Here is a 22,366-nt window from a genome sequence, read left to right on the forward strand (position 1 = left end):
CCTTTTCCCACCAATATCGTGCCCGATTCTTTATCAGGCAGGATGCATATCTAACTTTTGCCTCCTCGGAGCAGGAAATCGTCATGAATGTGCTAGTCATATCTGCTAGCCACCTCCTACTGGCAACGGGGTCCCTCTCCCCATAGAACACTGGAGCTCCACAAGGACACAATTCTCGAAAAGGAAGAGTACGATCTCCAATGATAGCCATAACCTCCGCTCTGAACACGCCCAAGCACTAATCTAACATCTCTAATATACTGCAAGAAATCTTTGATGAAATAAAATCCTATGTCTGCTCACTAATCGGCTAAACACCTTCACCTGAGTCGAAATCTGAAACCAAACCAGAACCAGAACTACATCCCAGAGTGATCATCTCCAACTTGATATACAACAAGCAAAAGATCAAAACATTACCAACAATCCTTCTCTCATAAGCTTATTAGATTCTCCAAGACTCTCCCTGACTCGATTATGGATCTTGTGCTTTTAGTAGTACGGGAGCAATACTACCTTCCACACATCTCCATACTTTCCTCAAGAATTATGATGAATCCTCTAAGTCACCTTCTCAAACTGATGCACTAAGGCTCACTAACCATGTGAATACCACCACCGCAACACTCCCTAGGCTCACATAGGTTCCCGACCTCACTCTGCCACCAGTTGCGTAAGAACTCCTCATAATACCAGTCATCCACTTCATAAATACTTTTCTATTCACTTAGCAGCTGACTCGCATCATCAAAGAGTTCCACAAAGCACAAAGCAAGCAACATTAATGCAATAACACTCCCATCCACAAAACTATCATAAAACATCCAACCCACACACTACCATGTATGTCAGAAATTCCACCCTTATTGCCGGTTGCCTTATGCATGAAAATTATACACAGAATAGGATCATATAGACTGTCGAATCAAAGACTCTACACTATGGCCATGACCAGACAAGGAATAGGGAATAAGGTTAAATCCATAATTCTAAGGCTATAAGATTCTAATCGTATACAATTTTTAAAGCATACACTTAGCAATTACCAATTCCAATAAATATTCCCATCTCAGCATGGTATCCAATACAACCAAAGCAACATGGTATCCTATATCAGATCCAAAAACCACAACCTAATAAACACTAGCATGCAACTCTACCAGCTCATATGATATACACACAAATGCATCTCTACTAGCATTCTAACTGAGCAGATCCTTAACACTAACTAGCATGCAATTCACAGATTCAAAAATCAAATCATCGTTAGTGTGAGTATTCTGGGAAAACTTACTCAAGCTCGGCTGATTACATGTACCACAACCTTCTCTAATCTTAGAAAACTCTTTTCTTGAAAACATTTTTCTTTTGAAAACTTTACTAATCCTCAGTTTGAGTACATACACACCCGAGAGTACGTCCGAATCCATCGAACCAAGGCTCTGATACCAACTTGTAACACCCCAAAATCATGACTTATTTTTTTTTTAGATTAATAAATCATTAGTAAACGTCTTTCCCATAAAACCAGGTTAAATTAATTTTTAACATAACATTGTTAATCAGACTATTTCACAGAAAACGGATGTGGTGCATGCTCTACAATCATCCCGAGCCCTTCCAATTGAAAACCAAAGTACCTAAAACATAAACTGAAAATCATAGGCACAAAGCTTAGTGAGTTCCCCAAAATATCACACAACATATAACCACATATTTGTTGGATACGGTGTCTAAGTCCATAACTATTTCGGGTGTGTACTTGACCCGACCCGGCATGGTCCATTTGGGTTGCATGGCACCATGCAATTGGATAGACTAAATGAGAGAAATAACACTTGGAGATTATTAATATATTATAAGTTCTAATATATTAATAATATTATTTGATTAGTTTGATCAAAGAATTAATTTGGAATTAATTAAGTGATCAGAGGATAACTAATTAAATATATGCGTTGATTATGTAAATCATTCATATCTTGTATAGTGGGCTAAGAGGCTCCATGGATTATCAAGTTGGGTTATACCCATAGGATGCTCCATGGATGCTCCATGGGAGTTACAAACCCATGGGTCATGGAAAAGAAGAGTCATGACACATTAGGGTTTACATGGTGTAACCCTAGATGTGTCAACACTATATAAGAGTCCCATTCTCCACCAAAATCGGTTAAACATACATACACATAAGAAAGTAGAGGGCTTGGCCGATTTTAAGAAGTGTGTATTATCTCAAAAGTCTTTCCAAGAGAATTTGGTGTTGTGTGAAGCATTTGAAGCATCACACTTGGGGTGCTAGGCTCACAAGGTTTCAAGGAACATAAGCAACAACAAGGTAAGTTATTCTATCTTTCATTCAAGTTAAAATTCTTCCCCATGTATGCTAGATAGGAATATAACCTTGGAAATTCAACTTTGCATGATAATTAGACAAACATAGATCCAAGGTTATTAGGGTTGCATGTACACTTAGGAAGTGTTAGAATGTTCAAAACCCATCAGTGGTATCAGAGCCTAGGCTTGTTTGTTTGTTATTTGTGCTTAACAGTTGAAAAAAGTCGAAAAACTTGCTGTCTGCCTGATGAACTCGCCGAGTCCATAGGGAGACTCGCCGAGTTCACTTGTATCTTCAACCTACTCGCCGAGTAGGTTCATGCAGTCGGTGAGTAGGAGCCACTGAGTGCAGATTTTCGACTTTAGTTGCTGGAAATGGACTAGAAACATTACCCTAAACTGTTTTGGTACTTGAAAACTTGTTTTAGATGGTGTAATGTCTTAGCTAATCCATTTACAACAACTAGTTATCAAAATTACAAAGTTTTAAGTGTAGTTTTGATTCATGAAAGTGCTTATGTTCATGTTCTTGATCTTATGATGTTTAGATGATCATAGGAATTATTTGTAACCTATGTGGTAGTTTAATTCTTGGTCATAATGTGTTTTAATGGTATCCATAACTTGTCCTCAAGTTATGGAAAACCAAAAGTCACTTGAGTTAAAAACCATTAAAAGAACACAAGAGTTAGAAAAATGAAGAGTCTTCATTTTATTACTCTATTAAACTCATAAGTTACACGAAATGAAAAGTTTTGAAAGTTTACAAAACTTGCCCTCAAGTTTTGGAACAAGTAAAGTCAAGTTAAAACTTTAGTTCCAACCCTTAGAATTTTAAAAGTTAAAATTCAACCCTTATACTTATATTATTATGATGTAATAATTATATATATATATATATATATATATATATATATATATATATATATATATATATATATATATATATATATATATATATGTATAAGAACAAAGTCGTCTTACCGCTAGTACGCCTCATTCACGAAACCGGTCTATAAGGTGGGTATAAGGTTGTTGCCTATAAAATGGCAACTTAATGGGTGTCCACTCTCACCCACCGCTTGCTTGATCGGTGGAGGGTCGTTAGCCGAACGGGTAAGACAAGGACTTATAAATTCTCATTAAAAGTATGATGAATATTATAAAGTAACTAAATGTTTTATTAAATTCCCAATCTTAGTTACTTTAGGAAAAATGTGAATAAGGTGCTAATCCATGAAATTACACTTTACACTTTGTTTAAGTCGTTGGTGGAGCGTGTGTGGATAACCGGCACACTAACTTGGACTTAACAAGGTAGGTAAAGGGTGACTTAAGGTTTATTATAGTATCGATGGAGCATGTGTGGTTTACCGGCACATCGATTGAGTGATAAACTTTAAGGGTACCAAGTGATTTGCATGGTTACTTCACACCTCGTTTTCTGATCCTCGGTATCCCAGTCACAAAACTTGGAGGGCACACTCGAGATTTAAACATGACTTTGAAAAGTTCATTGAATCTCAAAGAATCTAGGAATTTCTAAGAACCAATCAAAAACCTAATATTTAATATTTTGTTTTTCGTGGTGGAAATTGGTGAATCGTCATTCACCTACCTTTCAAATATGTTATAGCTTGGATTACGGCACACCTCTTCTAAGTTATAATATATTGTGATTGGATCCTAGCCTTAATATTACATTTGGGTGTTTTATTAAGGACTCTCTTAATATCTAAACTAATCTTGTCCTCTTCTTTCATATGTCGTTGACAAGGAGCTTAAGGAGATTGATGAGACCACTGCAACTCCCCAGGAGATCGCTGACTTTCAGGCACATAAAAGGGATGCTATGAAAGTGGCATGCATCATGATGGCCACGATGACAGCGGAACTCCAAAAGTCTTATGAGGATTTCTACCCTTATGAAATGCACCAAGATTTGATGGAAAGATACCATCAAAGTGCACGACAAGAGAGGTATGAAATCATCTGCTCCATGATAACAGCCAGGATGAAGGACAGGGAATCTGTCACGAGCCACATGCAGAAAATGCAAAGGTATGTGGATCGTTTGCTGAAGCTTAATGTGAACTTCCCTGAGGAGCTTGCAATAGATATCATCTTGCACTCCTTACCATTGTGCTATGATCAATTCCGCATGACATATCACATGAATAAGGAAGAGGTCACACTCAGCAAACTTCAGGGACTTCTCAAGACTGCAGAAACATGCCTTAAGGGGAAGTCGGTTGTTAACACTCCTACTCAAAACTCTACTCTGGTTTTGGCAATCGGGAAAAGTCGAGGGAAGAAGAGAAAGAGCTCTTCGAAGGGTACCAAGGCTCGGACCCTTGATGGCTCTTCTTCAAGTGGAACCAAGAAAGGTTTCATCACTCCTTCTTCTGACCCAAAAGAGGCTGAATGCCTCTATTGCCATGAAAAATCACATTGGAAGTGGAACTACCCAAAATACCAGCAAGATGTGAAGGATGGGAAAGTTAAACCCAACCATATAGGTTTTTACACTATCATTTCTAATAACTCACCCCATTCTAAATCTTGGGACCTTGATACCGGTTGTGGTATTCATATTTGTTGTGACTTGCAGGGACTAAGAAGAAGTGAGAATGTGGAGCAAGGAAGAATAAACTTAGTCATGGGGAATAGGAAAGCTTTACCTGTTACCAAGATTGGAGTTTATACTTTATCGCTAAGTAGTGGGTTTAATTTAGATTTGAATAAATGTTGTTATTCGCCAGGAATGGAAAGAAATATTATTTCCTTTCATGATTTGTACAAACAAGGGTTTACCTTTTCGTTTAATAATGAAGTTGGTTCTATTGATGCTTTCTTTAATAATGTTCTTTATTTTAAAGCATTACCTTGTGATGGTGTGTATGAAGCTGTATCTGTTATAGATAACTTAGGAAATAATGTTTTGTGTATTGATTCTATTAATAATAATAACTTGGATAAAGCATCATTATGGCATTGTTGTCTTGGACATATAAGCAAGAAACACATAGGCCAACTCCAAAAGGATGGAGTCTTGGAGTCATTCGACCTAAAGTCAGATGATAGTTGCGAATCATGCTTACTTGGAAAAATGACAAAGTCACCCTTCACGGGTTCGTGTGAGAGGGGTGAAGGTTTGTTGGACCTTGTACACATGGATGTTTGTGGACCATTCAATCATGCCACAAGGGATGCTAATCGTTATTATTTGACTTTTACCGATGATTATAGTAGATCTGGATATGTCTACTTGATCAAGCATAAGTCAGAGACTTTCGAAAGGTTTAAGGAATTTAAACAGGAAGTCGAGAATCAATTGGGCAGGAACATTAAGATGCTTCGATCCGATCATGGTGGTGAGTATCTTAGTTCAGAGTTCCTTGACTATCTAAGGGAATGTGGGATAGTCTCACAATTGACACCTCCCAGGACACCACAGTTGAATGGTGTGGCTGAGAGGCGTAATCGAACCTTGTTAGATATGGTTCGTTCCATGATGAGTCGAGCTTCGCTACCAATCTCATTCTGGGGGTATGCCTTAGAGACTGCCGCCCATATCCTTAATCTAGTCCCTACAAAGAAAGTTGCCAAAACTCCTCACGAGATGGGGACTGGTAAAGTACCCAAACTTGACCACATCAAGATTTGGGGTTGTGAGGCTTTCGTGAGACGCGAGACTCATGATAAGCTCGAACCCCGAAGCGAGAGGTGTATTTTCATCGGCTACCCACAACAATCCTTTGGTTACCTCTTCTACAGACCTAGTGAAAATGTGGTTTTTGTAGCTAGGAGGGCTTTCTTTAGAGAGAGAGAGTTCATAAGCCAAGGAAACAGTGGGAGGAAAGTTGATCTTGAAGAAATTCAAGAGTCAAGCGGTGAAGGAACTTCAAACCCTAGCACTCAAATTGAGGAGGAAACTCCTGTTGAGCGAATTGACAAGTCTGTACCTCTGAGGCGTTCCAAAAGGGTTAGGAATGCTCCTGAGCATTACTATGGATTCCATATTACTGCAGAAGGAGATACACTTATCAGTGATGATACACTGATAGGTATGGATGAACCTAACAGTTACGTGGAAGCCATGGCAGGCCCTGAGTCAGCCAAGTGGAAAGAGGCGATGGACAGCGAAATACAGTCCATGTATGACAATCAAGTTTGGAACTTGGTTGAGAATGTACCAGGTCGTAAGACAATAGGGTGCAAATGGGTCTTCAAGAAGAAGACCGACATGGATCGTAATGTACACACATATAAGGCTAGACTGATTGCAAAGGGTTTCTCTCAAATTCCTGGAGTGGACTATGATGAGACCTTTTCTCCAGTAGCCAAGATTAAGTCTATTCGGGTTCTGTTGGCCATAGCTGCATTTCATGACTATGAAATATGGCAAATGGATGTCAAAACCGCTCTCCTTAATGGAAAGCTGGCTGAAGATGTTTACATGAGTCAGCCAGAGGGTTTTGTCAGCAACGAGTACCCTAATAGAATGTGTAAGCTTGAGAAATCCATTTATGGATTGAAGCAAGCACCTCGCAGATGGAATGTTTGCTTTGATGAAAAGGTCAAGGAATTTGGCTTTTCTAGGAGTGAAGATGAGTCTTGCGTGTATGTCAAGGCTAGTGGGAGTATAGTTAGCTTTTTGGTGTTGTATGTGGATGACATACTACTCATAGGAAATGACATCCCAACTCTACAGGAAGTTAAATCCTGGCTTGGGAAGTGTTTCTCTATGAAGGACCTAGGAGAAGCTACCTATATTCTAGGGATAAGGATCTTGAGAGATCGGAGTAAATGACTAATTGGACTTAGTTAGAGTACCTACTTGGATAAGGTGCCGAAGAGATTCAGAAGGCAGGATTCCAAGAAAGGAGAGTTACCCATCCAGAGTAACACCAGATTGAGTAAGACACAAAGCCCTAGCACTGAGGAAAGATAGCAGAAATGAGTCGAATACCTTATGCTTCGGCTGTAGGATCGATCATGTATGCTATGACGTGTACTCGACCTGATGTAGCCTTTGCCCTGAGCATGGTTAGCAGGTATCAGGCGAACCCTGGAAAGGCACACTGGACTGCGGTAAAGAATATCCTCAAGTACCTACGGAGGACTAAGGACTGGGTCCTTACCCTCGGTGGCAGTGATGACTTGAGAGTTGTAGGGTATAGTGATGCTAGCTTCCAGACTGATAGGGATAATTTCCGCTCTCAGTCGGGCTGGGTCTTTACCCTAAATGGAGGAGCAATTTCTTGGAAGAGTTCCAAGCAAGAGACAGTGGCTGATTCAACTTGCGAATCAGAATATATTGCAGCTAGCGAGGCGGCAAAAGAGGCGATATGGCTGAAGAACTTCATTGGAGACCTTGGAGTTGTACCAGCTATTAAAGAGCCAATGGAGATTTTCTGTGATAGTGAAAGTCCTGTTGCCTTAGCCAAGGAACCAAGGGATCACGGGAGATCCAGACACATCGACGGAAAATACCATTTTATCAGACATCGAATAGAAGAAGGACTCCTCGTGGCAAAGAGGGTATCATCAGATGAGAATCCAGCAGATCCCCTCACGAAGGGACTGACTCGGGTTAAGCATCTCCAGCATGCTCGGAGCATAGGGCTGAAGGATGATATTAGATTTAGTATTTAGATAACCCAGAAATTTGTAAAGTGTAATTGACATTAGATGATGAATAAAAGGTGTTTTATTTATGAGTAAAGTGTTGCTATCTCTTGTCGACCGTATACTATATTTCTTTTGCATGTTTTGACTTCCAGAATAATTTTGTTTGGTATAACATATTATTCAAACCTCCATAGTCGGTCATATGTCGGAAGTAGGTATGAATCAAGACTGTCATGATTGGTTGCAGAGGTCTAAGGTGTTGGACAAGGCTACAACAATCATGAGTGCTCATAAGGTCTGAGCATTGGACTCAACCCACGCTCACTGGAATCACTTCATGGAATTCTATCTCGAGTGATCGTGAGACAGTAATATCATATAAGTCTTCAAACCTAGAGATATGATTTGTTACTTACAAGTTGGTTATGCATTGATTGTACGCAAACGCATTGGTAACTTGATGTTATAAAACATGCTTTTGTGTGTAATTCAATGAGTGGTAGAACAAACGTATGAGTCGAAGTTTATCTGTTCCCTCTTGGATTAGAAGCTGATATCTGGGCCCCTCGATGATTTTGTTTTGACTTATGTACCGGGCCCGGTCAGAACTAAGTTGATGTGTTCAATTAAGTTCTTTGTCAAACAAATAGGAAATCGAGAAACAAACTGTTGGACAATAAGTAAGACATTGTTCCATGTATTTGTCCGGCTTATATCTAGAACGGAGGATTATATGATCCCTTATCTTAAATGGCGTACCATCATCTTCTCAGTTCCGAGAGACCTTGAAAGAGCTACGATTGCCGGTCGGTTCCTGAAGTACTGGAGTTATAGTTATTAGACTTATCCAAGTGGGAGACTGTTGGATAAGGTGTCTAAGTCCATAACTATTTCGGGTGTGTACTTGACCCGACCCGGCATGGTCCATTTGGGTTGCATGGCACCATGCAATTGGATAGACTAAATGAGTGAAATAACACTTGGAGATTATTAATATATTATAAGTTCTAATATATTAATAATATTATTTGATTAGTTTGATCAAAGAATTAATTTGGAATTAATTAAGTGATCAGAGGATAACTAATTAAATATATGGGTTGATTATGTAAATCATTCATATCTTGTATAGGGGGCTAAGAGGCTCCATGGATTATCAAGTTGGGTTCTACCCATAAGATGCTCCATGGATGCTCCATGGGAGTTACAAACCCATGGGTCATGGAAATGAAGAGTCATGACACATTAGGGTTTACATCGTGTAACCCTAGATGTGTCAACACTATATAAGAGTCCCATTCTCCACCAAAATCGGTTACACATACATACACATAAGAAACTAGAGGGCTTGGCCGATTTTAAGAAGTGTGTATTATCTCAAAAGTCTTTCCAAGAGCATTTGGTGTTGTGTGAAGCATTTGAGGCATCACACTTAGGGTGCTAGGCTCACAAGGTTTCAAGGAACATAAGCAACAACAAGGTAAGTTATTCTATCTTTCATTCAAGTTAAAATTGTTCCCCATGTATGCTAGATAGGAATATAACCTTGGAAATTCAACTTTGCATGATAATTAGACAAACATAGATCCAAGGTTATTAGGGTTGCATGTACACTTAGGAAGTGTTAGAATGCTCAAAACCCATCAATATTCTCATACAACATACATGTAGTTGCCATGGGCTTCCCCCATGGTCTTTATCTGATATGACATGGGCTCCCCCATGGTCTTTATCTGGAATGCCATGGGCTCCCCCACATGGTCTGACATTCAAATGCCACGGGCTCCCCACAGGGTCTTCCATGCATGTATCATAGAGACAAATAGCATACCGCATATCATAGAAACAACTAGCATACGCCATAACACGTAATGGGCCAACATTGGTGCCTTCGGAGACTCACCTTGAATGTAGAAGCTTCTTGAAAGGAATCCCTAGTTGTTGCCCTGGAAACTTCCCAAGTTAACAATACCAAATGACACCCAATTAGCAATTGGGTACTAATCTATAACTATAACTTCATACCCGGGGTAAAAAGACCATTTGACCCCTAACCTATCCTTGTCCAAAACTATGGCCAAACTATAATCTGAAAAGCCCAGAAGCCAAATTAATCAACCAATGGCCTAATTTTCCAAATTAGGCCCAAGCCTCTACATGGGCCTTGTCTTAAGGCCTAAACATTCTTTCTAGTCCAGCACACTTAACATTTTAATGGCCCATTGACCCATAATCATCAAAACCCAATCATGGCCCACTTATGGACTAATTTCCGAAATTGGGCCCAAACCTTTCCAATGTTCCTTTTCCTAAATCCCAATAATTTCCTTAGTCCAGAAACTTGTTTCCAAATGGCCCACGAAGGCCCACAATAGCTAAGTCTAAGAAATGGCCTAACCTGAAGCCCACTAATGTGAAATCCACTCTGATTGAGTACGTAGTGCGTACTCAGTTGTACGATGCGTGTATTTGCTTGATGGCTTGTACGATGTACGTACAGGCTTGTATGCCCAATGTACTCCACTCTTAAACCCATTGTTGCCATAAAGCGCATAATGTTTAGCCCATAAATCCAAATCACAAATTTGCGTCCCAAACAATGTCTAGACCTATAAAGTCACTTGGTTGGTGACTTTGCATGCCCCAAATGGAGCCAAACTCAAAATATAACATTCTACTATCTTGGAAATGACTCAAACTCCAACATAGAAGGTCTTACACTCTACAGGTTCCAAATTTATGGACCTTGAACCTCATAAACAATAAGAGGAGCAATTCCAAGCTCCTGGAAGGGAATCAAGACCACTAGATCTCATCCTTGGGATCAAAATGAACTAAAACTCACAAATGAGAGATGTAAGATAGAAATGATCAAGTTCACAGCTTTTTACCTCCAGCAAGCTAGAAGTGAGACATATAAGGAAGATCCATAAGCTCCTTCTTGATCCCCACCTTTGCATCAAACTCCACCTTCTTGAAAATGGACCAAACACACCAAAAATGGACACCATAAGCTCACATGCCACCATGAATGATTAAGGATGATTTCTAGGGTTTTAGAGGATAGGGCTAACTTATAATGAAAAAGGAGGCTTAACCTTATGCTTAGATTGGGTACAACCCTCGGATTAAAGTTTTCAATCTATCCCTCATACGCCCAGCATACCTTCTCGTACACCCTGCGTACGAGGCCACGCACCTCAACTTAACCTCGCACAAAGGCCACGAGTTCCTCCCAGCTACGCCTCGCATAGTTCCTTCTCCGTGGTACGCCACACATACAACCTTGGTACGCCCCACGTACTAGGGATTTTCTGTGAAACCCTAATTATACCCAAAACAATAACTCACTTGATACTACCCCGATTCCAATTCAAACTCACCATAATATATTCCGAACTAAAATCCACTTTCCATAAAAGCCCAAGCTAACAAATTACCAAAATACCCCTTTCACCCGAAAACTCAAATTGAATACCCAAGAAACGAAAATACATTTACCAACTCTAACTGCGTCCAAAACCCAATTTCTCGAAGATCCGAAGCATGGTAATACTCGGTATTTGATCTCCATCCTAAAAGCAGAAAATTCAAAACAAGATGTTACATCCTCAACCTTAACCACAACATGTTTTAGATTGCCTCGAAGCTAATCTAGCATAAAGCTTGTGATCGGTTTGGTGAATCCATCAACCACTTGATCATTAGATGATATGAAACGAACCTTCAATGCACCCATCACTACCTTTTCTCTGACAAAATGATAATTAGCTTTTATATGTTTGGTTCTTGCATGGAATAATGGATTTATTGTTAAGCATGTAGCTCCTAGATTATCGCACCATAGGACCGGTGGTCTCGGCTGTGAAACACCTATTTCCTTAAGTAGAGATTACACCTATGTCGCTTCAGTTGTTTTGTTTGCCAATTGATCAAGACACTGTTGGTTGCTTGCGTGAATGCCATGAGATCAAATTTCGTCCAAGAAATACAACGAATCCTCTAGTAGACCTGCAATAATCTATACATATGGCCCAATCAACATCTATAAATACATTCAGAAGTGTAGAATTATACTTTCGAATATGCAGCCCAATATTGGTCGTTCCTTTTATGTATCTCATTATATGATTGACAGCTTCCTAGTGGATATAAGTTGGCTTGGACAGATATTGGCAAAATTCATTTACTACAAATAAAATTTTAAGCAATGTTATGGTAAGATACTAGAGACCTCCAATCATGTTTCTATATTTGAAAGCATCATAATCACTGCGTGCTTTCCAAAATTCCTGAGATAGTTTGTTTGTAAGAGACATAGGGGTGCGACGTTTTTGCAATTCTCCATGTAAGAGGCATAGCTAATACCCCCTGAATTGCGAACGATTTCAATACCTAAGAAGTAAATGAGGCGACCAAGATCCTTGATGGATGACAAGTTATGGATCAATGAATCAAAAAGTAACTGAGAAGAACCTACGATAACAATGTCATCATGATAAACAAGCATATTAGATATTGTGCTTCCTATGGTGAAAAACGAATAGGGATGTGTAAGCCTTGGATGAGTGAAAACCTAGTTGGCGGTGTTTGTCTCTTAGACTAGAGAACCAAGAATGTGGCGACTGTTTAAGACAATAAATTGACTTTTGAAGTTTTCACATGTAGTGAGGCCCATAGGGGTTTTAAAACTAGGGGGTTGCCTCATGTAAACATCCTTGTTTAAGATTCCATGTAAGAACACATGACTGACATCAATTTGACGAAGGTGTCGTCCTTTTGAAACCACAATAGAGAGAATCAGGCGAATCATGGTTGGTTTGACCACATGACTGAATGTATCTTGATAATCCACCCCATATTGTTGAGTGAACCCCGACCAACCAAACGAGCCGTGTGTTTATCAATTGATCCATCTGGATGTTGTTTAAGTTTGAAAACCCATTTGCAGCTGACAATATTGATGCTAGGAGGGCATTGAACCAAAACCCAGGTATTATTGTTTTCTATGGTTGCAAATCCAACTTCCATTGCAAACTTTCAGCTAGGTTCAACTGAAGCATGACGATGTGAAGTCGGTTCCGCAAAGAAGGCCCACCATTGTGGGTTGTAGATAATTGTACCCTCGGTACTTTTCGAGGGAAAGATTTCCTGGCACGAGCACGAGTTGTCACCCCTAGTGGATTTGGAGTGGTGCTGACAGGAGGAGACACAGCTTGGGCAGGAGTGCCCTCAATAGCAGCATTGGCTACTGGAGTTGGGGCATCCAGAAATACTAAAGATTCATTGTGTGATGGCACAACTGGTGGTTGTGAAAGTGTACTCGGGCGCTGAAAATGAACACCATGGGGTAGAGTTTTTGTAGGCACATTAGGAGAGTTAGCTAACAAAAAAGATATGTTATAATTCCGTAAATCCTCATTCGTAATTTGTGGTTCATATTGAGGAAAGGACACAATTATGGATGTGAGAGAGGGCATAGTGAAAGAGGTTGCAAACGGGAAACATGACTCATTAAAAACCACATCACGGGAGATATAGACTCAACCGTTTTTTCTATCTAGACATTTCTAAGCCTTGTACATGGAACTATACCCTAAAAAGACACACATGGTGGAACGAAAATCAAGTTTATGAGTGTTATACCCAAATTTTTGAAGAAATGAATAGTCAGATTTGAGATTAAGCAGACGTGTGATGGGAGTAGATTTATGTATGGTGCAAATAGGCATAGGATTTATGAGATAAAATGTTAGGAAATCTTTAACCAAAAATTGAATAGGTAGAGAATAGTGAGCTAAAAGAGCTAAACCTTTTTCAATAATACGATGATATTTTTGTTCTGGTATTCCATTTTGTTGAGAATTATGGGGACAAGATACACGATGAATAATGCAAGTTTGTTGAAAGTAAGTATGATGTTTATGATACTCACCATCCCAATCAGATTGAATGGTGCAAATTTTGGCATATAGAAGAAGTTCAACGTGTTTTTGAAAATTCTAAAAGACATGTTCAACTTCATATTTTTGTTTAATAAGATATATCCAAGTATACTAGCTATAATCATCTAAAAACTAACAAAATATTTAAAACCTCCACTTGACACTAGATTTGATCCTGAAACATCAGTGTGGATTAGCTAAAGTGGTGATGAAGTGACATGAACAAAACTCTTAAACACTAGTTGATGACTCTTTGCAAGTTGACATGCATCACAAATACATGACATAGAATTACAAGAACAATCTAACTTTTTTTATTTTAAAATACACTTGAAAACATTTGAAGTACGGTGACCGAAATGATGGTGCCATCACGAGGTGGAGACTTTGGTGCTGAGATTTGCAAAACGAGACGAATGGCAGATTGACACCGATAAGAGATCTATTATGTTTTAAGAACCAGAAGCATTTTCTTTGTGATTATGTCCTTCACAAAGAAAGCATTAGGATAAATTTCAATAAATACATTATTGTCAGAAATCGATTTATCAATAGAAAAAAGATGTTTCTTGATCTGAGGAACATAAAGAATATTTTTAAGATGAAGTGGTCTACCATAACCATGAATTTTAGAATGACCAATATGGTAAATATGCAAACATGTTCCATTATCTACTTCAACTTGGTCTTTTCCCTAATAGTCATTTGCAACAGACAAGCAATCAAGATCACTTGTGAGATGATCAATGTAACTCGTATCATTATACCAGTTGGGATCATTGTTGTAGCTTTGAGTTGTGACATAGTTTCCACTGTGGTATTCTTTTTCTTGATAAGCATGATTAAATTATTTTTTTCAATTCAATTCAATATGACCTATGATTCAACATATTTTACAACATGGGTCACCATTGTTGTGTCCATCGCGATCATGTCCTCGGCCATGGTTGCCTCGATAATTGTTTCGTTGGTCGTTGTTGTACCCATTGTTGTTATAGTTCTTGCAAGGACCATGCGAGTCTTGCTTCGTAACATTATTTCCAGATGGTGTGAATTCAGATTTGATTTCTGTAGGTTTGTTCATCACTGTTGTTTGAGGTTCATGTGCAATCAGATATGAACAAAATTTTAACGTCCCAAAATGTCATGGTAAAATTTTCATTCTGAAAACATCAAACCATACAAACGAATTATTCCAACACCGTTCAAAGTAAATATATTATTTAAACATTAGAGTATAAATCACAAGTAGCCAATGCAGAAAACTCTGGGGGATGTTGTGCAACCACGTCGGGCCCTTCGCTTTCGTACCAGGAGTACATAGAACCGTAAATATAAAAATTTAAGCACAAACCTTAGTGAGTTCCCCAAAATACCACAGACAATCACAAGTATATAAATGTGACATCCCCATTTTCACGGCAAGAAAAGACAAATTTCTTTATGCTTTATTTTAAAATCAGAGTAATCGTTTAAAGAAAACGGTTGCGGAATTTGTTCACAAAAAAGATATGATAAAAACATATCAAAACATTTCTCAAAGAAAATGTATTTTTATTAAATAATAAAACCTCGGGATGTCATGTTCCGATACAGACACATAAGCATAAACAGAACATACATTCATTTACTCTAGTGAATTACATCTCCTTTAATCTCTCAGTGCAAAGCAGCTTCGTATCAATACCTATGATACAATTAAACTGAGTGGGTTAGACTTCGCAGCCTGGTGAACATATAGGGTTGTCAACCCACAATAATATAATTATTATATTTAATCATCAAACAACCAACCCAATTACCCATCCCCATTATCTTCTTTATTTCTTAAGGTTTTACCCTATTAATCAACTATCCTTCATTCATTCATTCCTAAGTATTTACCTAAGGAATTGGCACGAAGTCCATTGCTGCCAAAGTTTATCTATCAGGTACTAAGTCCATAGTTACTAACGATTTATCTCTCAAGTACTAGTTCCATAGCTATCAGGCTCTAACTCCATAGTCACCAAGGTTTATCTATACGGTACTAAATCCATAGCTACCAAGGTTCACCTATACGGTACTAGATCCATAGCTACCAAGGTTCTTCTATACGGTAATAATCCATAGCTACCAAGGTTCTTCATACAGTACCAAATCCATAGCTACCAAGGTTCTTCTATACAGTACTATATCCATAGCTACCTAGGTCCTTCTATACGGTACTAAATCCATAGATACCAAGGTTCTTCTATACGGTACTAAATCCATAGCTACAAAGGTTCTTCTATACGGTACTAAATCCATAGCTACCAAGGTTCTTTATTAGGCACTAATAAAATAGCTGCCAAGGTACTTTATTAGGCACTAAGACAATAGCTGCCAAGGTTCTTTATTAGGCACTAAGACAATAGCTGCCAAGGTTCACTCATACCATCTTTCATTACACACCAACTATATCATCTACCCATGTTCTACCCAACATATTTGTAGATATAAATACATATACAGTTTAACTCATTAAAAAACTATATAAAACATCGATACCACACTCATCTCAAATAAACAACAATATATAAACACATAGCACATATTTCATAGCAAATACTTAATATTTATGTGTTAGAAGAAAGTGACCACACACTTAATTGATCAGAAGATGATCGGACAGCACTATGGCTCTTCAAGTATATATTCTTCGGTGAAACTGGGATCACTTCGCACACCGGGTTTCTCGCAGACAGAGCTTTGGCTCGGAAACTCTTTTCTTCTCGGGATCTTCGGGCTTCGGTACTTGCTTCGGGTCTCGGGGTTGATACCGGGGCTTCGGGGGTATTGCTTTGCACATTAATCGATGCAATACAGGTGATAGATGAGAGAATGAGCAACCAAACTCGGTTGGCACTTCAAATCTATTTATAGGGCAAAATTGGCCCTTGCCACATCGTGGCACCTTTTTCCACATCGTGCGCTTGGTCGTCACTGCATGCGTCATCGTAAGTTGCATCTGGGGGACTCCCGTAGGTGTCAGAAGGTTGGCCACGTCATGGCACTGCTTGCCACGTTGTGGTATATGACAATTTTGGGGTTTCGCGCCCTGAACTTCAGAAATTCATAAGTTTCGCATACGAACTCCGTTGTCGACGTTCTTTATATCGACGTGAAGGTGAGATTATGCTCTATAACTCTCATTTCGACTCCGTTGGCTAGTTTTGATTTTATTTTTAATATATTATAATTATATTACTTTTATATTATTTTTAGTAAGCCGGGACAGGAAAACTCTGTTATAAACTCATAACTCCTTCGTCTGACGTCCATTTTCGTCCGTCTTTTCGTCGTTTCACTACTATCGATGAGATCTTTAATTCTCATTTAGATTGTTTTGGATAGATATCACTCTAACGTAAATTCACTATTTACGTCGTGATATGTCGTGCCGGTTCTGTCGCGACGACGGATCCATTAAGTACATCAATTCACCTCTCCATTTTATGTGAAATGAAAGAAGGGACAGATATCATAATTTAAGGATTTTATTTCCACCGAGCTAAAATAATATGTCGATGTGTCTAGTAAACTAAAGATATTCTTTAATAGCTATTTTGCTTCAATTTAGAAGGCCCACGGGTCATGAACTTCTTTTCCCGGAGAAGAAGCAATGACGGTATCTGGGGAATAAGCATCGGCTAACTCTATGCCAGCAGCCGCGGTAATACAGAGGATTCAAGCGTTATCCGGAATGACGAAACTTCGATAGGTCATAACTTCTTCGTTATAACTCGGATTTCGACGTTCTTTATATATTCGGAAACCTCGTAACATAAACTAAATCTTAGTTAAGATTACTCTTTCTAGATAATCTTTCCCAAAAAAGACATTTTTGACGCTCACTGTCCTTAAATTGACTTGCCCAGATCTAAGGGTGTTACAATTATGTCCCCCTTAGGATGATTACGTCCCGGAATCATCAACGAAATAAGACTTGTATAATGATTCCATACATTATCTTTCCATCCTAAGTAATAACCGTGATGCTCAATCTTGCATCTATTCTTCGTACTATGTTGGACTTCTAGTCATGACCTTCGAGTTACCAAATTAATCCTTATTGAGGACTCCTTCTTCTTCTTAGGATAAATTCTTTCATTTATCTATTATAATAGAACGATGGTCATGTTCTAACGACCTCTCATCATAGTCGGACTCAATTTGATATGACCACTAGGGTCGGAATAACAACCATCTTACTAGTCATTACTGAAACAATGGTAATGACGTACTTGAATAAAACGAAATCAATTACTAGCTTCTTGGTAACCTTGCGACTTCCCATGATTCAAGCGTGAGTCCTGTGCTTCCAGTAGTATAGATCTCTACTACTATTCACACCTACACATACTTGTCCCAAGTATTGTCTCGCAGTCCCCAAGTCCTAAAATGACAAAACAATTTAACACATACTAATGTGTTCAATTAATCATAAAAATTCTCCTAGACTCTACTAGGACTTCTTCCATGCGTATCTTCAATCATCAACTCGAATTTAACTCGATTGGTGATGGAAATACCAGACGATGAGACAACTTCAAGAATTTCGCCAATCGTTCCATCATCCTGCCAATCGAAGGTGTACTTCAAACATATCGTACCCCTCTCAACGTTCCGTTATTCTACCAGACATATACTAAAGGTAAGACACCGCTCTAACGATATCTTCCGATAGATGTCATTCACTATCATAAGCCTTTTCATTTCCGTCATTTACTCAATTCTCTACGAGTCTTCACCATGACCTCTTGTATACCCAAGTAGACGTTCAATGTACTTAGCGAGAATTGAAGATAAGAAAGATTTATTTACGATAAATGTATGACTCTCCTAATTTCTCCAAAACATTTACATGCTAGTTCTAATATCGTAGCCAAACGCTAAGAGTCCTACACACATAAGATTTCCAAATCCGGTCGGCAACAGATCATAGATCCGAACAAATAATATCATATGTGGCAACATATAACATTTAGCACATAAAAGCATATTAGGCATCCTTCTTAATATAAACTAGTGCTTGTGTCGATTTAGGTGTACTACCAAACATATTTTAGACACACTCCTCATCATCATTACTTAGCATTCTAAGTTTAAGTCTAGAAATCCTACAAATTCCTAGTTCGCTTAAACTAATGCTCTGATACCAACTATGACATCCCCAATTTCATGGCCAGAAAAGACCAATTTGTTTATGCTTTATTTTAAAATCAGAGTAATCGTTTAAAGAAAACGGTTGCGGAATTTGTTCCCAAAAAAAGATATGATAAAAAATTTTCAAAACATTTCTCAATGAAAATGTATTTTCATTAAATAATAAAACCTCGGGATGTCATGTTCCGATACAGACAGATAAGCATAAACAGAACATACATTCATTTACTCTAGTGATTTACATCTCCTTTAATATCTCAGTCCAAAGCAGCTTCGTATCGATACATGTGATACAATTAAACTGAGTGGTCGGGCTTGGGAGCCTGGTGAGCATATAGGGTTTTCAACCCACAATAATATAATTATTATATTTAATCATCAAACAATCAACCCAATTACACATCCCCATTATCTTCTTTATTTCTTAAGGTTTTACCCTAATAATCAACTATCCTTCATTCATTCATTCTTAAGGATTTACCTAAGGAATTGGCATGAAGTCCATTGCTGCCGAAGTTTATCTATCAGGTACTAAGTCCATAGTTACCAACGATTTATCTCTCAAGTACTAATTCCATAGCTATCAGGCTCTAAATCCATAGTCACCATGGTTTATCTATACGGTACTGAATCCATAGCTACCACGATTCATCTGTACGGTACTAAATCCATAGCTACCAAGGTTCTTCTATACGATACTAAATCCATAGCTACCAAGGTTCTTCTATACAGTACTAAATCCATATCTACCAAGGTCCTTCTATACGGTACTAAATCCATAGATACCAAGGTTCTTCTATACGGTACTAAATCCATAGCTACAAAGGTTCTTCTATACGGTACTAAATCCATAGCTACCAAGGTTCTTTATTAGGCACTAATAAAATAGCTGCCAAGGTACTTTATTAGGCACTAAGACAATAGCTGCCAAGGTTCTTTATTAGGCACTAAGACAATAGCTGCCAAGGTTCACTCATACCATCTTTCATTACACACCAACTATATCACCTACCCATGTTCTACCCAACATATTTGTAGATATAAATACATATATACAGTTTAACTCATTAAAAAACTATATAAAACATCGATACCACACTCATCTCAAATAAACAACAATATATAAACACATAGCACGTATTTCATAGCAAATACTTAATATTTATGTGTTAGAAGAAAGTGACCACACACTTAATTGATCAGAAGATGATCGGACAGCACTATGTCTCTTCAAGTATATATTCTTCGGTGAAACTGGGATCACTTCACACACCGGGTTTCTCGCAGACAGAGCTTTGGCTCGGAAACTCTTTTCTTCTCGGGATCTTCGGGCTTCAGTACTTGCTTCGGGTCTCGGGGTTGATATCGGGGCTTCGGGGGTATTGCTTTGCACATTAATCGATGCAATACAGGTGATAGATGAGAGAATGAGCAACCAAACTCGGTTGGCACTTCAAATCTATTTATAGGGCAAAATTGGCCCTTGCCACATCGTGACACCTTTTTCCACATCGTGCGCTTGGTCGTCACTGCATGCGTCATCGTAAGTTGCATCTGGGGGACTCCCGTAGGTGTCAGAAGGCTGGCCACGTCATGGCACTGCTTGCCACGTTGTGGTATCTGACAGTTTTGGGGTTTCGCGTCCCGAACTTCAGAAATTCATAACTTTCGCATACGAACTCCGTTCTCGACGTTCTTTATATCAACGCGAAGGTGAGATTATTCTCTAGAACTCTCGTTAAGACTCCATTGGCAAATTTTTAATTTATTTTTAATATATTATAATTATGTTACTTTTATATTATTTTTAGTAGGCCGGGACAGGAAAACTCCGTTATAAACTAATAACTCTTTCGTCTGATGTCCGTTTTTGTCCGTCTTTCCGTCGTTGCACTACTATCGATGAGATATTCAATTCTCATTTAGATTGTTTTGGATAAATATCTCTCTAACGTGATTTCACTATTTACGTCGCGCTGTCTCGTGTCGGTTCTGTCGCGAAACTTCGGCAGGTCATAGCTTCTTTGTTATAACTCGGATTTCGACGTTTTTTATATATTCAGAAACCTCGTAACATAAACTACATCTTAGTTAAGATTACTCCTTCTAAATAATCTTTCCCAAAAAATTCATTTTTGACGCTCATTGTCCTTAAATTGACTAGCGTATCAACCCTAAGTCCGTATCAACCCTGAGTCCATAATGACTACATCTAACAACATGTAGTTGTGTCGAGTATTTATCAACCACTGAGTCCGTATCAACTCCAAGTCCATAATGAGATCGAGCCTAAATTGGCTCTATGCATATAACAAAAAATCATGCCACTAATGGTCACATAGGCAATCAAGCACACACATAAATATCAGCATGTGCCACAAAGACAACTATCATCCTACAATTATAATCTAGTGAGCTAATTGTGGTGCCTTCAACGCATGAGTACATTGAAAAGACTCACCTGAGTCACAACACCGACAAAAACCCATCTCAATGTCATGCCGACCACAACTAACATCTCTCACTGCCAAAAACTGGGTGCTAAACACCTCCTATCAATCCAGACAAGGCAAACCCTAAGTTTACCTTTTAAAAATAGAAATTTAACCAAAAGTCAACCCATGCGAAAAGTCGATGGTTGATGTTGACTTTAGTAAACTGCCACATCGTTGCCCTTATGCATTCAAACAGGCACGAAATTCCAGTCGCCACGCCATTGGAGCTGAGATTCCAACAACTTAATGGATTAAGTTTATTTCTTCGATTCCAAGAGCTCCAAAGCTCAGATATGGTCCATAATCTAGTCTAAATTGATAAATTTTCCAATTTTATCCATTAAGAGACTAAAAGAGATCTAGATCTCAAACCTTAGGTCCAAATAAAGCTAAAATCCATAATGTCTAAATAATTAAGTCCTTAATTTGAAAAATTCATTAACCCAATCACTCTAGAAGGGTTTATAATACTAGATCTATCATAAAGGTGGAAGCTTTATGGACATGCATACCAAAAACATGTCTAGAATCCAGTTTAGGTCATAATAAGCTAAGAATGCGCAAAACTCATGCAATGCTGAGAACTTCCAACCAAAGTCTAGATCTACAATATATGTTGCTCGTGGGACCTACGAGAGTGATAAAGTTGCCAACTTAATGAGTTCCTTCCCTCTAAACTTGCTCAAAAAATGAAGAACCTTTGACACTTACAAAGGTCTATAAGCTACGAGGTATGTTGATGTTGTTGCTTCATTGCAATATCCCATA

Source organism: Lactuca serriola, chromosome 2, assembly GCF_051521515.1.
Source record: "Lactuca serriola cultivar US96UC23 chromosome 2, Lser_US96UC23_V15, whole genome shotgun sequence".
NCBI lineage: Eukaryota > Viridiplantae > Streptophyta > Magnoliopsida > Asterales > Asteraceae > Lactuca > Lactuca serriola.